Source organism: Brienomyrus brachyistius, chromosome 24, assembly GCF_023856365.1.
Source record: "Brienomyrus brachyistius isolate T26 chromosome 24, BBRACH_0.4, whole genome shotgun sequence".
NCBI lineage: Eukaryota > Metazoa > Chordata > Actinopteri > Osteoglossiformes > Mormyridae > Brienomyrus > Brienomyrus brachyistius.
In genome coordinates this window covers 7985411-8003945 of record NC_064556.1, presented here as the reverse complement: position 1 = coordinate 8003945, position 18535 = coordinate 7985411, and the positions used below count along the sequence as shown (strand labels likewise).

Genomic DNA, 18535 nt, shown 5'->3' with positions numbered 1-18535 from the left:
GAATGTGTTTTTCGCTCCCTTTGAGCTCGCTAAAACGGACAAGCCCATGCGTCCCCCCACAGCGCTGCAAGACTCCAGCCTGAGGCTCTCCGAGGATGATGTGACAAAGACTTTTTCCCGACTCAGAATCCGTACAGCACCTGGCCCAGACGGACTCTCAGGTCGTGTTTTAAAAACATTTTGTGACCAGCAAGCTGCTGTCTATACAAATATTTTTAATACATCTCTGAGTTTCATCTGTCCCCACCAGCTTCAAGCACACAGCCATCATTCCAGTCTCAAAGAAAAATAAAATAGACTGCCTTAATGATTACCGCCCAGTAGCATTTACTCCCATAGCCATGAAGTGCTTTGAGAGGCTGGTGCTAGAACACATCAAGGACATCATCCCTGACAGCCTGGACCCCCTCCAGTTTACCTAGCGTAGCAACAGTTCCATGGAGGATGCCATCTCCATAACACTTCACCCTACCCTGTCCCATCTGGAAAATAAGAACTGTTATGCCAGGCTGCTGTTTGAGGACTACAGCTCTGCAATTAACACCATCATTCCACCCCAGGTCATCACTGATCTCCTGGATCTGGGGCTTAGCTCTTCACTGTGCAACTGGGTACTGGATTTCTTCACCGACAGACCTCAGCAATGCGTATTGGTGGAAAAACCTCCTGCCTTTTCACCATCAACACTGGCACCCCACGGGGCAGTGTGCTGAGCCTCCTGATTTACTCTCTCTACACCCATGACTGCGTAGCTAAGTACAGCTCTAACACCATCCTCAAGTTTGCTGAGGATACCACCATAATACGTCTGATCAGCGAGGACGATGAGACAGCCTACAGGGAGAAGGTCACTCCTGGCAGAATGGTGTCAGGACAGCAACATAACCCTCAACCTTAACAAAACTAAGGAGATGATTGTGGATTTCCAGAAACAGGCAACAGAGCATGGCCCCATCTACATCGGAGGTAAGGCTGTGGAGCAGGTCAGCAGCTTTAGGTTCCTCGGAGTCACCATCACTGATGACCTCAAATGGTCAAGTCACACTGCAGCAATAGTTAAGAAAGCACAACAACGCCTGTACTTCCTCGGGGGACTGAGGAAAGCCTGGATGTCCCCCACAACCCTGTGAAGATTCTACAGGTGTACTGTGGAATCCATCCTGACAGGATGCATCACATCCTGGTGCAGCAGCTGGTCCTGCTCTGGTGCAGGACAACAGAGCTCTGCAGCGTGTGGTGAACTCAGCACAGAAGATCACAGGCACACAGCTCCCTGCGATCCGTGACATCCACACTGCACGCTGTCTCAGGACTGTGAGCTGTATCAGGCGGGACCCCAGTCACCCTGCACTGTCACTTTTCACCTTCCTCCCATCTGGGGAGTGACTAAAATCCATTCGGACGCGCACCTCCAGGTTCAGGAACAGTTTCTACCCAACTGCAATCAGACTCATGAATAATCAGTAACCTTGTGTCACCTCCACTGCTACCCACACGTATATTTCTGTCACTGTCTCTGTTTATTCCTGGGATTCTGGTCTTATTTATTTACTTATTTACTTCATTCACTTCATCATCACATTCACTTGTCCTGTTGTCTAGCCGTTTTGTTGTCTATGTTCACTGTCTGCAGGAGCACATGCAAGCAAGCATTTCATTGTACATGGTACTCGTACTTGGACATGTGACAATAAAATAATTGAATATGATTTATGTGACTTATGACTTTGCTTCAGCCCACTTCAGCCTAAGCCAAAGGTTTTATTTATACATAAATTTGTTTTTTCTTATTTTTTCTTATCTAATTTATTCTAATTTAGTGTATTTTAAGTCTACTGCTGAAATTGTATTGTACATTATACTGTCCCTGTGCATATGTAGTGTATACTGTCATATAGTCGTTTTATGTACAGCTTGCATTTATTTAATATACTACACTGCTGGCAGGAAACTCATGACTCAAGACTTTCACTAGTTCTAGTGATGTGACAATAAAAGTGATTTGATTTGAAATATAAGAATTAAATAAATGCAATAAAAACAAATAGGTTCTTTTAAAACTTATGCATGTGTTACAAGGCAACATAAAATCATAAAAGCAGGGCATTCTCAGTAAAGAGGGATTAAGTGGCGTCTGGCCTGTGAACATAGGAGCTAATACTAATGGGGAAATTCACCAAATCATTGCCCATATATATGAAAATGTACCTGACAAAAATGTTATTTTAACACTATCATGTTGTCATTGGTTGTTGTATTATGATATTTCTGCATTTAAACTACAGTAATAGGTCATTTCTACAAAGAATTATGTTTCTAACTCAGCAGTTATTGACAGGTTGCCAATCCTGTGATCGGGCAAGTGATTTTGTCATTGGGCCATTGAGAAATGTCCTTAACCCTCAATTTCTCCAGGTACTGGATGATAAGGATTTCTTAATCATGTTGTTTGGATTAAACCATTTGATATAGAAATACTGTTATGGAAATACAATGCATTCATTGAACAGGTCTGGCTGGTGTCTGGAAAATGGGAGTTGACAGCAGTAGGCATACTGAAAGGAGAGTGATGGTGGAGAGGGAACCCGAGCTCCTTAAAGTACCATGGAGGAGAGTTGAGTGGGACGAAAGGTATGAAGCCTTTTTTTATCAAATATAATCAACTGCATTTTTTACATAATTGTATGTATATATTTTTTTAATAGGGGCGGCATGCTGGTGCAGTGGTTAGCACTGTTGCCTCACACCTCTGGGACCCCGGTTTGAGTCTCCGCCTGGGTCACATGTGTGTGGAGTTTGCATGTCCCATGTCGTTGTGGGGTTTTCTCCGGGTACTCCGGTTTCTCCCACAGTCCAAAAACATGCTGAGGCTAATTGGAGTTGCTAAATTGCCCGTAGGTGTGCATGTGTGAGTGAATGGTGTGTGAGTGTGCTCTGCGATGGGCTGGCCCCCCATCCTGGGTTGTTCCCTGCCTCGTGCCCATTGCTTCAGGGATAGGCTCTGGACCCCCCGCAACCCAGTAGGATAAGCGGTTTGGAAAATGGATGGATGGATGGACTTTTTAAATATGCATAAGTACTTTAAGTGGTTTCAGTAGCAGGTGGCTAATGAGACATAAAGGAAGCTATTGTAATATGTCATTAGATATAGGATTATTTGTATTCCTAATTCATTTTGACTAATTTCAATTTCCATTCCAATTTCCATTCCTTCAGCACAAAAATCAATATCATGGAATACCTGAAAGATTACCAGCCCGCTATTGATTCAGTGCCTCAGGCTCGGATTCTTCTAGTTGGCGCAGTTGGTGCTGGAAAATCAAGCTTCTTCAACTCCATCAACTCCATCTTCCGTGGCAACATAACAGGCCAAGCTATTGCAGGACAGCAGGATACCAGCCTGACCTTGCAGGTAATGCTATTGTCTAAGTCGTCATGTTGTGGTGTGAGACTTGAGTGTCCAAATCTTCTTATATAATTCTCTCATTTACGAGGAGGGTTAAAATTCTGAATTGGTATTTTCTCTACATCTGTTTAGTTTTAGTCTGTTGTCCGTCAGGGTCGCAGGTAGTCCGGAGCCTATTCCGGAAGCTATGGGCAAGAAGGCAGGGAACAACCCAGGACGGGGGGCCAGCCCATCGCAGGGCACACTCACACACCATTCACTCACACATGCACTCCTACGGGCAATTTAGCAACTTCAATCAGCCTCAGCATGTCTTTGGACCCTGATGTGAGTGTGTGTAGGAAGTGGCTGCTCTTTGTATTTGGGTGTGTTTGGTTTTTTTTTTTGTTAGTCTGGCAGCAAGGCAAGAGTTTGTCGTTTGTTTCACTTTGGTTTCAGGTAGGTAAGTTAGATGGGTAATTGCCTTAGTTTGGTTGGCTTGTTTGTTATTTTGGCCTGGATCACTACTGAAGTAAAGCCCCAGTGTATTTGTATCGTACCATTACCATATTATTGTATTATGTCTTCTGGCCAAATACAATCACTTGTTGTCTTCTGCCTCGCCCCGTCTCTGCACACGACATCTGTTGTGGCCCTTCCCCTAGATGGGGTCATAGCAGTGGAGTTTGTATATTCTCCCAGAGTCATTATGGGGTTTCCTCTGGGTTCTCAGGTTTCCCCCCACAGTCCAAAAACATGCTAAATTATCTGAAGCTATGAATGATGAGTGTACCCTGCGATAATCTGGTAACCTGTCCTAGGTTATTCCCTGCATTGTGCCTATAGTTTGAGGGATATGATCTGGACCTCTGTAATCCTGCAAAGGACAAGTAGGTACAAGAGGTGGATGTGAAAAATGAAATCGGCTCCAAGTTACCCAGTGACCTGTACAGAGACCTGCAGCGGTCTCAAGGCATCAGCTATATCTGGCCTGCAACAGGATTTTTAATCACTATTAAATCTGGCCCACAGATCATTCAATTGGTTTCCTCTCAGACTGAAATACTAATCAGCTCTGTGAACTTTACTCCTGAGTTGAAAACACCCACGTCAGTGACCCATAAGTTACATGAGTTTGAGACACCTGCTAAACTGGATTAACTGTCAGATGATGAATGAAATCATGTGTCTTCTTACAGTATCGCACTTACAGGGTGAAAGCAGGCCGAGGTGGACCGCCTCTGGCATTTCTACTGTGTGACACCATGGGATTGGAGCCAATAGCTTATGGAGGGGTGAATCCTGAGGATATTGTTAGCATCCTGAAAGGCTACATACCACACGAGTACCAGGTAAGAACTGTGTGTCTAACCAGGCCTCAAGAACAGCTGCTAAATGCTCTGCTCAAGATTTTATCCACTCTGGTGTTCGGGTCGGTACCGACCCGTTTGTAAATTTAAAATGCATAAAAGCACCACATAAATTTGTGTGCAGATCTGATCACTGTAATGACTTAAAAAAGTAAGATGTATATAATTACTGGACTTTTTCTTTCTGTGGATTTTGTCTGGTTGCCTAGATGTGTGAGTCAAGGATCACACAGATGGCGGCGTGAACAAACGTTTTTTTCTGTGCAGCAACAGGCACCATTTTTAACAAGACACCCGCTAGTAATACAGGCATAATCTATTCACTCCTGAATCATTCACCATCCATATACTGTACCATGGAGGTATAGCGGCCTCTATTGGAGAAACAACGCTATCATTTAGTCAGATGATCTACGCTTTCCATACTATTTTCTGTGGAAACCAAATCTCATTCACTGTTGTTTTATTTTCTTTGCATAGAAAAGGTACCGATGCAATACAGATGTCACATCTCACTCACATGGAATTTTACTTGAGTTCCTCATGATCTCAAACTCAGTGCATGTCTGTATGTCATCCACACCTTTTTGTTTTTTTAGTTTAAACCTACACAGCCAATGAAAGCTAAAGAAAGCAGCACATTGACTCTTAAGGACAGGATCCACTGTGTGGTGTATGTGATGGACAGCTCATCACCTGGATTTCTGCACCCAGAGACAAAGAAGAAAGTTGATGAAATCAGAAAGAGAACTAACTATGAAAGTGAGTGATTGGGGAGAACTGGCAGGGAGGTGGCATCTGTGTTTGAGTGTGTGTTGTTGGGGGGAAATGATTCTGGGTTTAAATTCATAAGCAATCATCAGCTGTTTTGTGTGAATTTTATCACCTTCTTGTCCTGAACCATGAATAATACTGAAAATTCGTACAGTAACATGAGATGGAAAGCTCACCCTCAAGAAGCTTAAGTACCATCTTTGCCAAAGATACCGAAACTTTTATTTATTAACTTTCATAATATATACATGTTGTCTTCACATGTATATACATAAAATGTTGACTTTGGATACAATTTACAAGATGCCAAAGCTGCATATTTTGATATTAAGAAAAACCAAGAGAAAATTCCTGAAATGGAAAATGGCAAACTGAAAGTTTTCCGTACCTTTGGCAGAAACAGCATTCATGCAGTAACTGAAGGAGCTCCTGGATGCTCCTCCACACAGAGCTACTCTATCTGTGAGAAGCTGTGAGGCTTTTCTCACATGGGGCCCATTTAAGGAGTTAAACCTGAATGCTATGACATGAACATGAGCTCAGCTGAGCACATGTGGATTCAGGAAGGGCAGAGTGATGCTGGCAGCTGCTTCTGAATAAGACAGACAGTGTGCTGATTGCTGTGAGCTTGCTTATGAAACTGTGTCATCTGATAATGGCTTATTCCATACAATAATTCATCATAAATGTGATTAAGGAGACATTTCTGTTGATGTTTGTAGACGTCCCTCTAATAGTGCTACTGACCAAAGTGGACAGAGCATGCCCACATGTGGAAAAGGACTTGACGAAGGTGTACCGCAGCTGCTACATAAGGGATCTGGTGAGTATCAGGGTCTAACACTGAAATCGGCCCTAAAAGTTGTATCAGGACAGTATTGGTGGAAACCTGCAGCAGGCCCTAAAAAATTAACTTCAATGCAAAATATGCAGCAGCAGCCAAATGACTCTGTGGATACCGCTGTGGCCTGGCAGTTTCCATGTTCCCCCTGTGACTGTGCCCCCCCCCCTCCCCCATAGATGAAAACATGCTCTTGGGAGAAGTAGCATCTTTAAATTGCCCACAGTATGTAAACCGGCATCCTGTCGGCTGGTGTCTCCTTCCTCAGGGCCTCTGTTTCCTGAGATGGACTCACCATCACCCTGCACTAGATAGGTGGTTATAGAAGACAAAGTTGGGTGTACCATTTAATTTCCAGCTTTAGATATTCCATTATACATCCACATTCAGCAGCATCTCCTAAAGACAGATTTGTACCCTTTCAATTGTGTGTGTTTGACACTAATCTCATGATACAGCAGCTGAATAAAATATATTTGAAAAGGAATCTATATGTGAACTGCGTGTCTCTCTGCAGATTCAAAAAGCAAGTCGATATCTGGGCATTCCGGAGTCGAATGTGCTTCCGGTGAAGAATTACTCCAGCGAGACTGAGCTGAATGATGCCTGTGACATCCTGCTCCTCACCGCCATGAAGCAGATACTCAACTTTGCTGACAATTACTTGGACAATTTTGATTAGGACACTCAGTAGAGAGACAACATGAATTAATCATATTTGGAGTCAGTGCTATTGGCTGACTTTGATTGTGATTGTGTGTGAGCTGTGGTCCAGGTTTTCGTATCTAACACCATATAGATGTAATAAATAATCAGATACATTCTAATGTGAGTTGTAATCAATATTCTAATACATACTAATATAAGTTGTAATCAATATCAGATACATAAATAACCTGGTGATCCAGCATGGTTTGGCTCAGTGATCTCCATGTATATTTCGAGTTTGTCTCTGTCAGGCTGATTAGTAGACTAGGTTTGGAAATGATCTGTTGAAATGGTCTCAGATTCTAATTCTTCAAGGGATATGTCATATGAATGTTTTTTAGAAGATCTTATCCAAGTGCTTAGCTTTCTAATATAAATGTACTTTAACCCTTCGACACAGACAGCTAGCAAACTAGGGGTAATATAATCATCTTATGTAATATGTCAGGTAATCAAACTACAAGCCTAAATTATTTACATTAGAGGTGCTGTGAAAACAAGAGACCTTCTGATGAAGGGAAGGGCTGTAGATCTACACGGCTCATCATTCAGCAGTGGAATCAGACTGAGATGCCACCCTCACCAGGGGCAGTACACATTCAGGGAGGCAGACGGCTGACAGGGAGTGGAGAAGATGAGACCCCTAGTGCAGAGCAGACAGCAGCTGCCCCAGGAGGGAAGTCAGAGTTGGGATCCCCCTCAGGGGAAGCAGTGACGTCCTCACTGCCAGGACAGCTAGGAAACAAGCAGAATAAACACCATCATCACTATGACTGTTCTGGCTATTGGCTTGATGTGAAATGCTCTCTGTATGTAGGGGGAGCTGTTAAGTGTATTGATCCTTAGCACCACTTCTCTTTGAAAGCACTATTTCTCTTTGAGTGAAGTCAGTTCAGTGCATGATAACAAATGGACACATTGTGCACAAAGCTGTTAAAAGGTGCATTTCAGTTTATCCTGCGAGCAATTGTATTGTGGGGCATTGTCTGTAAGTACAATTGGAAATAAATCTTGTTTGATTGTATTTTGTGCTTATTTTGGATTTTGGGGAGATAATATTATAATATTAGATCTACGCAGCTCATCGTGCAGCAGTGGAATCAGACTGAGATGCCACCCTCACTAGGGGCAGTACAGATCCAGGGAGGCAGACGGCTGACAGGGAGTGGAGAAGATGAGACCCCTAGTGCAGAGCAGACAGCAGCAGCCCCAGGAGGGAAGTCAGGGTTGGGATCCCCCTCAGGGGAAACAGTGACATCCTCACTGACAGGGCAGCTAGACACCAAACAGAATAAACACCACCATCATTGTGTGATAGACAATGCTGATAGACTATAGCAGAGCATTTTAAGTCAACAACTGTACGGTAACCCTGAAATGAGAATTGCTACAATATGAACTATGGTGTGGCCAAAGTAATCTGTGTGACTATATTAAAATCTGTGAACTCCTACAGTACATTCAATTTCACAATTGTCTGTAAAACTGTAGCATTCAAGGGTTGTTGGGAAGAAGTGAGTTTGTTCAACAAATATATGCAAACATGAAGCGGGAATAATTTCCAGCCCGGAAGCTTTATGCCCAAGATCATCCCATTTTCTCTTTGTTCTGGGGGAACTTTGATAAATAATGCCACAGTTCAAGTCTTATTATCGTAATTAATGACTGACATTTCAAGAACAAAATAAAAAATAAATAGCAATGAAATGTTAAATTAGGCTGACTTATTGAGTCCCACGCAGTCTCTTTCTAACATCCATTGTTTGTGAAACTTCCAGCAATAGTATTATACTCTGAGAATCCAAATACAACAACAACAAATTTATTTTTGTATAGCGCAGTATCACAACATTACATCGTCTCTAAGCGCTATACAGCATCCGCACCCAAAGCCCCCAGTGAGCAAGCCAAAGGCGACAGTGGCAAGGAAAAACTTGTAAACCTTGGGAGGGACCAGACTCAAAGGGGAGCCCATCCTCCAGGGGCCGGCAGGGAGAGTCAAATAGAGAGATGGTTAAGTGCCAAGTCACGCTGTCCAAGTCATGAGATCTTAGAAATAACTGGAGGGCAGGTAGGATGACAAGCCAGTGCCGAGTCTTCTTCCAATCGCCAGGCAACTAGAGGCAAGGCAGCGGGTCATACATGGAAGATGACACAGGCAGAACGGCGAGCTGGATGCAGGGACGTCACTGGTGGTGGAGACGTCACATGTAGACATCTTTATAGATTGAGGTCTCCAGGCATCACCCCGTCCTCCCCGTCCTCCTCCTCTTACTCTCACTCCTCTGGCTCTGCCTCTGTTTCCAACGTTGGCATCCATTGCTCCAAAACAGAAGAGTTCACCTGTTGCCTTTTATAAAGCTCTGATTTCTAAATTGCAATTATCTGTGACAGGTGTTTACAACAACAACAAATTTATTTTTATATAGCGCATTATCACAACATTACATTGTCTCAAAGCACTTTACAGTATCCTCACCCAAAGCCCCCAGTGAGTAAGCCATAGGCGACAGTGGCAAGGAAAAACTCCCTAGAAGGAAGAAACCTTGAGAGGGACCAGACTCAAAGGGGAAGCCCATCCTCCAGGGGCCGGCAGGGATAGTCAAATAGAGAGAGGAGAGCAAGGAAGATAAGCCAATGCCGAAGCCGAGTCTTCTTCCAATTGCCAGGCAACCAGAGGTAAGGCAGCGGGTCATACATGGAAGATCAGAACGGCGAGCTGGATGCAGGGACGTCACTGGTGGTGGTCGGGTGTGCTGGATATCTTGATAGATTGAGGTCTCCAGGCATCACCCCCCAGGAGGAGTAGGGGAAATAAAATGTACAATTAGGCATAGTAGAGGAGGCTATTGGCAGTGCTAAAAGCTAGGTGAGTACAATATGAAGTGCAATCTGCAAGCTCCGGCAGATATGGCTATGGCAGCATCAGTAGGAGGGAGAGGCAAGTGGGAATGCCGGCATGGGGAGTCCCTGAAATGTCAGCACTCCAGTTCCACAAGAGATTGCAAAGCTAGAGTGACAGCACTGACAATCCAGTTCATCCAAAGCCAATGGCACCGATCCCCACCCAGCTCTACACCTCACACTACAGGTCTGACTGGGAGTGAAGAGTTAGCTAGGGCTAGAACTAGTGTCCCTATACGCTAAACTAAACAGGTGTGTTTTTAGTCTGGACTTGAATATTGAGAGTGAACCTGAAACCCGCACATCCGGTGGAAGACCATTCCACAGCTGAGGAGCTTTGTAGGAGAAAGCTCTGCAGCCTGCCGTAGCTCTTTCTACCCTAGGCACTAACAGATATCCCATGGCTTGAGAGCGAAGCAAGTGTGGAGGGTTGTATGTGGTCAGCAGTTCACTAAGGTATTCTGGTGCAAGGCCATTTAGTGCTTTATAAGTTAATAGCAGTATTTTATAGTCAATTCAGGACTTAACTGGCAGCCAATGAAGAGAGGATAAGACCGGTGTAATATGATCAAATTTTTTTGTGTTTGTTAGAACTCTGGCTGCAGCATTCTGTACCATCTGAAGTTTATGCAAGGATCCAGACGGGCAACCCGATAGGAGGGCATTACAGTAATCCAGTCTGGAACTTACGAAGGCATGTATTAGTTTTTCTGCATCATTAAGTGAGAGCATCTTACGAAGCTTGGCTATGTACCCATGTGATGGGTTAGTATGCAAAGTAGGGCAACTGACTGACAATTTTGAATGACAGTGTGTTCCTTGTGAAAACAAGAGATTTTCTTCATGAAAATTGTGCCAAATGCAGAGAATTGTGTGTAGTGTTTTGAAAAAAGTGTGTTTTAAAATTGCAATTTGAGAGTAAAGCAGGAATTGTACTTGTAGTTTACCAGAATTGGTTCAGGGGGTTGGTGCATCAGTTACATGTTGTAGTCGTTGTGTCTCAAGTACAAGTAATTGTGCGTAAACAACTAAGAAAAACTGTAATTAGATTTTCCTGTGTGTAAGGGTTTCGGTCGTATACTTTCCATCTCCATGCCGAGAAAAACTCCTCAATAGGGTTTAAAAAGGGAGAGTATGGTGGTAGAAACACATTCATAAAATGCTGCTCATTGTGAAACCAATCGCCAACCAATTCTTGGACCACAGTGAAAGCACACATTGTCCCAAATGATAACATACATGGGATGCTCTGCCTGCTCGCGATCTCTCTGCTCAAGCAAAGCATCCTGTAGACCATCCAGGAATGTTAGTAGTATTTCGGTGTTGTATGGCCCAACAGTAACATGACTGTGGAGAACCCCATAGCTGCTGGTGGCAGCACAGACAGTTACATTTCCACCATGCTGGCCAGGCATTTCAATAATGGCACATTGACCTATAACGTTGCGACCTCATCTCCTTTTTGCTAGATTGAATCCAGCTTCATCCACGAAGATGTATTCATGAGGCCTAACCATTGTGTCAAGCTCAAAGATAAAGCTAAACTACATTTAGTTCTGTAAATGACACAGTATGATATATACATGTGCTGCTTCCCAGACAATACAGTATACATTCTAGTACTGAGTTTACTGTGAAAGTTTACTTACTTGCACATATTGACATCTCACAGTTTCGCTCAAATGGTACCCGATAAACTTGTTTCATCCTTATCTTGTTGCATTGCAGGACACGGTCAATTGTTGACAGACTCACACTATTGATTGCCTAAAAATGTATGTTGTCTTCTATAATCCGCTGCTGTATTTCACGCAGTCGAATTGCATTATTTTTACGGACCATATCCACAGTAAGAGTCTCCTGGTGTTGTGAGATCGTGCGTGTTCTTCTACCCTCATGTGGCCATCTTTCAATTCTAAAAAAAAAAACCCATTTAGTTAGAAGTAGACACAAACACACTTTATTCAGTAAATGTTTTCAAACACAGTACCATGGAGAAATTATTTGTCATTGTCTCCTTACTGAAACAAATATACTTTTTACCAATTTTCTTCTCTGAAGGCCCGGATTATAGTAGCCAATGAGAACCTGCTTAGGTTTGGTTGCACACGTTGCCCTGCCTCCCTCATAGTCATGCCATGCACCAGAACATGATCTATGACAGTTGTTTGAATGTCATTTGAAATTACAGATCTTCTTCTTGGTCTTAGTCCTTGCCCACCACCTCTAACACGGACTCCTCCCTTCCTCTTCTATTGTATTGCTCCATTGTTGGATCCACTCATTCCATTTGCATTTGACTAGGCTTATATACTATTTACTAATTGGGTTTACTGATTGGACACATGTGTTTTCAATTTTGAGTGGTAGTGTGTAAATGATGAAAACAGTGTGTTAGTTGTGTTTAACTTCTGTAGCCTGTGTGCACCATTCTGGGTACAAGTGCACCACACTGCTAAATGTGTTTTGTGTTTGTGAGTGTGTTTAGAGTTTTGGTAAATGGGAGATTCAGATTTGCAAATTGTGTTCTAACCAGTTGAATAGTGTTTTGGATTTTGACAACTGTGGGATTGCTTTGATGAAAGAGTTTTGTTAGTTGACAGTTTAGTTTTTACAATGGGATTTAGTGTTTTAGCAATTCAGAAAAACTAACATAGAAAACCATGCACCATGTTTTACAGTTTTTCTCAAATGCTAAAACACATTTCACAAATGTTTCCTCCATGTTCCCCAATGTCTAAACACAACACCCTTTTCTAAAGCTACATAAACACAACCACACCTTCTCACTTCAAAACTCAAACTTTCACACCAAAAGAGCAGCTCGAAACTTTCAAAAATGTAAACACTATACACATCATTACACACTACAGCAAAACAATTGAAAACACAATGCTCAATTTGTGAGAAGGTTCTTTGTTTCATAACTGCCAATGCATATTTTTAGAAACTTTACAGTAACAGAACTTCTTAGATCTCTGCAGAGGATTAGGCATTTAGATTTGTGAGTTTCATATGAAGAGTATAAATCTATAGAAAATTCTGCATGTACACTACTGTAACACAACTCAATGCAAAAACAGAATCTATTGCACACAACAGTACTCTTGAAAACATGATCAGGGTGTGAAGTATTTTTATTTACTTTATTCACACCACACACACACACCACAATCACTGTGTGGCGTCATGTCGCTGAGCTGCATCGGGCCACATAACCTCATCCACATCGCAGGCTATATTGTCTCTTGCCAGGCACCGCGGGAAAAACGCCCTGGAATGGCGAATCCATCCTTGGAAGGCCTCCACTGGGATGTCAACACAGGCCAGCTCCATTGCCCTTAGGAGGTTCTCTCTAGTCTATGGTTGTCTGTCATAAACCTTCCATCTCCACGATGAGAAAAACTCCTCTATAGGGTTCAGGAAAGGGGAGTAAGGTGGCAGACAGATGTTTAAAAAGTGGTTACTGTTGGTGGTGAACCACTCTCTGATTTGGTTTGTTCTGTGGAAGCGGACATTGTCCCAAATGATCACATAAATGTAATGTGCGGGCCCAGGATGGTGTTGTTGGCGGTCCAGGAGGATGTCTTTTAGCTCCTCTAGGAAGGTGAGGAGACGTTGGGTGTTGTAAGACCCAAGGACAGCATGCCGGTGGACAAGCCCCTCCGAACCCATGGCCGCACAAAGAGTAATATTACCCCCCTGTTCCCCAGGAACCTCGGTGATGGCTCTTTGGCCAATGATGTTATGGCCTCTGCCTTCGTTTCTGCAGGTTGAAGCCAGCCTCATCCAGGAAGAGGTAGGTACTCATGAGGTCTGGCCATCGCGTCCAACTGTAATATCCTCTGTGAAAATGTGAAAGTACATAGGTGTTCAGAAAAACAGTCAATCAGGTAGCACAGTATTGTCCAGAAGTAATGTAGGCCACTGAGCAACACAGTATGTCCACTAACAGTACTGTGAACATGGATGTATACTTACTTGCACATACTCGTAACGTAAGTCTTTGTGTCGCGCAGAGTTGCGCTCAAAGGGAACCCTATAGATCTGTTTCATCCGCATCTTTTGGCGCCGGAGAACTCGGTCTATTGTGGCCAAGCTGACATCATCGATGCTCTCAAAGTTGACATTATCGGCAATGACTTTGTCTCTGATCTCTCGGAGTATGATGAGGTTGCTCTCACGAACCATATCCACAATGAGGGTTTCTTGTGCCGCTGTAAATATGGCAACCCTCCCACCTCTATGTGGCATTCTTTCAACTCTAAAGAAAGAAAAATGTGTTGTCAGTTGACATGTTTTACAATAACAACTGATTTGAAACCAATAGACTACTTTCACAGGCTTGTAAAACTGTATTGTGACAAAGAAAGCAATAGAGTACAATACCTGTTGTGTTGTCTGAATGCCCTGATGATGGTTGCCACGGTGAACCTACTCAGGTTTGGACGGACTCTTAGTCCTGCTTCAGCCATTGTCATGCCATGGACAATGACATGGTCAATGACTGTTGCTCGCATCTCGTCTGTAATGATGGTGCGAGGTTGTCTTGCTCTCCCTCCTGGACCTTCTCCTCTCCCTTGTCGGCCTCCTCCTCTTCCTCGTTGGCCTGCTCCTCTTCCTCATCTGATTTACAGTTTTTTACGATTGTTTACACACAATTTTGAAAAGCAGGTTCTTTTTGTGAAAATCTAATCACAATTATCCAAACACCACACTCAATTTGCAGAATTCCTAGATTGTTTGCAAAATGACACACTTCAGTCAAAACATACACATATCAGTCAAAACATATACACATATTTGTGAAAATGCTATTAGTTTTCATTTAACCAACACAGTCCTCAATGATCAGACACTATTGCAAACAGTTTCACACTGCTGTGATAAATAAAAAAACACATGTGTAGAAAAACTAATTTTAGGAAATAGCATGTGCTAGATTTTTGGGCAGATGTTATGTAAGGGATCATTTCGATGACAAAAAATAGTGACAAACCCACAACATTCTTCATGATTAGTTTGAGATATAGGGAGAATGTACACAAATAGGCCTACTATAAACTTACCAAGCACTGCACAACACTGATGCTGCAGACTGAATATTTCAAGTACCGGTATTTATTTCAATTCAAGAAATACAGTATTTCTTACCATAATCAGTTACAGTAATCAACCAACAATGAAATCAATGAAACAAATAAAATCTGTAGACAAATAAAAATTACTGCCTGAAGTACATACAGTTTGACTCTGGAAAAAAAAGCAACACAAATACTGTAACTATTCCTCATCTCTCCGTCTGGCTGGATCAGGCCATAAGATTTCATCCACATCACAGGCTATGTCTTCATTGGCAAGGCACCGTTGGAAGAATCGCCTTGAGTGACGAATCCACCCCTGCACAGAAGCTGCGTCGATTTGATCACATGCCTGCTCCATGGCCTGAATGAGGGGCAAACGGTCATAGGGCCGCAGGTCGTATACCTTCCACCGCCACGCTGAAAAAAACTCTTCGATTGGATTCAGGAAGGGGGAGTATGGGGGAAGGTATAACACTTCAAAATCAGGGTGACCATGGAACCAATTCTGGACCAGAGCAGCCCGATGGAATGAGACATTGTCCCAAACGACAATGTACCACATCTGGTCCACTTTGTTTAATGCTGTGACAATCTCGTGCAATCTGTCAAGAAATGCAAGTATTAGATTTGCATTATAGGGTCCCAGATTTGCATGGTGGTGGAGGACCCCATTTTGTGTGATAGCAGCGCAGAGGGTGATGTTACCCCCTCGCTGCCCTGGCACATTGGTGATTGCCCTGTGTCCAATTACATTTCTCCCTCGTCTTCGTGTTTTTGCAAGGTTAAATCCAGCCTCATCCACATATATAAATTCATGCTGAATTTGTTCTGCATCCATTTGCAAGACTCTCTGAAACACAGTAAAAGACAATAGGATGCTATTCAATATCTATTGCACATTTTTTTTGTGCCAGAACATTATGAGCAGTGCACAATACCACACCATAGCAGTAAAATGAACAATACATACCTCCACATATTCAGAGCGCAGATGTTTCACTCTCTCTGAATTTCTGTCAAATGGTACCCGATATAGTTGCTTCATGTGTACTTGCTTTTTCTTGAGGATTCGAGCTAATGTTGACAGAGAGACTCGGTGGATGTTATTGAAAATACGGTCATCGTTGATGATATTGGCTTGGATTTCTCGCAGCCTGATACAATTATTGGCCACAACCATGTTCACTATGGCGGCCTCTTGTGCACGGGTGAACATAGGGCCCCTTCCACCTTGGTGTCCTCGACCCTCAATCCTATGTGAAAAATATACTGTATATATAAAAAAATACACATGCAGCCTCAAATGTCACAGTAAACAATATTGATGACAAGTACAGCAAGCTTAAGTTTCAATGTACTGTGTGGTTAGCTTACCTGTTTTCTCGATGAAATGTCCGAATTACTGACGCAACAGTATTTCTGCTGAGATTTGGTTGAACTCTTTGTCCAGCTTCCATCAGTGTCAGTCCATGGTTGAGAACATGGTCAATAAGTGTTGCACGGATTTCTTGAGTCAAATTTGGTCCTCGTCTTCTTTGTTCAGGTTCTGTCAACTCTTCAAGTTCTTCTCTACCTCTTCCTCTACCTAGGCCTCTTCCTCTATCTCCTCCTTCTCCTCTTCCTCTACCTAGGCCTCTTCCTCTACCTTCTTCTTCTCCTCTTCCTCTACCTAGGCCTCTTCCTCTACCTTCTTTTTCTCCTCTTCCTCTACCTAGGCCTCTTCCTCTACCTTCTTCTTCTCCTCTTCCTCTACCTAGGCCTCTTCCTCTACCTTCTTCTTCTCCTCTTCCTCTACCTAGGCCTCTTCCTCTATCTCCTCCTTCTCCTCTTCCTCTACCTAGGCCTCTTCCTCTACCTTCTTCTTCTCCTCTTCCTCTACCTAGGCCTCTTCCTCTACCTTCTTTTTCTCCTCTTCCTCTACCTAGGCCTCTTCCTCTACCTTCTTCTTCTCCTCTTCCTCTACCTAGGCCTCTTCCTCTACCTTCTTCTTCTCCTCTTCCTCTACCTAGGCCTCTTCCTCTATCTCCTCCTTCTCCTCTTCCTCTACCTAGGCCTCTTCCTCTACCTTCTTCTTCTCCTCTTTGAGCTCCCCCTCTCATTCTCACTCTTCTTCTAGCTCCTTCCATTTTTGATGAATACAGGTGAACTCACCTGCTGCCTTTTATAGCACACCTGAGTGCTGCGTTTTCTAATTAGCACATGTGTGCTTCCACACCTTGTGGATGTGCTTATCCAATTAGTTCATTAGTGTGGTCATTGGCAATCTGGGGCTTTGTAATGACAAGGAAGTAACCTCACAATCCTTATCTGTGTCTAAGCTGTCGAAATGTGTGTAGAGTTTTAAAAATCACTGTGTGTAATGTTTTGCAAAAAGAGTGAAGCAGACATTGTGTGTAATGTTGTGCAAATCTGTGGCGGTGTTTTGCTCCTTGGAGTAGACTTTTGCAAATTGTGTGGAAATTTTTATTTTACAGTGTAAACAATCGTAAAAAACTGTAAACTCCTCTTCCTTGTTGGCCTGCTTCTCTTCTTCCATGGCCAGCTCTTCTCCCTCCTCTGACTCGAATTCCTCTTCCCCGACTCTGCCTTCATCCATTGTGTTTGTTTGGAATCTTCAGCAAACTGTGCACTCTGAACTTGCTTTTATATATGTGGTCACAGCATTAGCAACAAGTGTCTTCAATTTTGAGTCGTTGTGTGTAATGAATGACGCCAGGTGTGTTCATTGTGTTCAAATATTGCTGACTGTGGCAAGCATTTTGCATCACATGAGCTTTCATTTGAGAATATGAGCAGAGTTCTTTTGCAACTTGTGTTTTAGCAAGGAAAAATGTGTTTAGATTTATGAGAACGGAGGATTGTGTTTTGTGAATTGTGTCTTCATGTGAAATGTGTTTATGATATTGGAAAATGATGGCTAGATTTAGTAATTGTGTTTAGACAACTGGTCATTTGGTTTAGAGGATTGGCTTTTGTGTTTGAAAAACTGTAATAGAACTGGATTATGTCTGAATGCTCACAAAGACTTTGTTGTCAGCAGTAGTTGATAAATGTAAGAAGTAAGTTGCTACAATGAAGTTATAATTACGTCACGCATAACATGTACTTCAGTGAGATCTGCGCATCCTAGCATGTCTCGCAAGCACTCATGTATATAACCTTGTGTCTGTGTAATTGTAAATAGCCCTTGTGTTGTTGTTGTTGTTATGGCTATAGTTGCCTTCTCGATCGTGGTGTGTATGTTTGCCCATATCTTGTGTGTACCCTGTCTGATCCTCACATGTTCTTAGTTTGTATGACTCCCCCGCCGTAAGTCACCTTTCAGTTTGGCATCCGACCACCTTGTGTTTCCGTTTTGTATATTTAGTGGTGTTGCTCATGGTGTTGCTTTTTCAGGACTAAAATAAAAAGTGTGATTCTGTCCTAGCAAGCAAGTGCCCTCATCCTTCGCCGTACTCGCGATAACTGG

General features: G+C 42.9%; 1 protein-coding gene and 1 long non-coding RNA gene across 5 annotated transcripts in view; one reads left to right on the top strand and one right to left on the bottom strand.

Moving 5' to 3' along the window:
• LOC125720161 (interferon-induced protein 44-like) overlaps positions 1–18535 on the top strand; it is a 518912-nt gene that overhangs the window by 273115 nt on the left and 227262 nt on the right. The window lies entirely within an intron of this gene.
• On the bottom strand, positions 15632–17403 carry LOC125720171 (uncharacterized). Of its 3 annotated transcripts, XR_007385365.1 has the most exons (4): positions 16862–16921; positions 16441–16693; positions 16037–16319; positions 15632–15916 (listed from the first exon to the last, which is right to left on the bottom strand). It is a non-coding gene; the product is annotated as an uncharacterized LOC125720171 (long non-coding RNA). The 3 variants fall into 3 exon arrangements; XR_007385363.1 differs by lacking the exon at positions 16862–16921 and adding an exon at positions 17072–17403 and having other exon boundaries at positions 16037–16693; XR_007385364.1 differs by lacking the exon at positions 16862–16921 and having other exon boundaries at positions 16441–16742.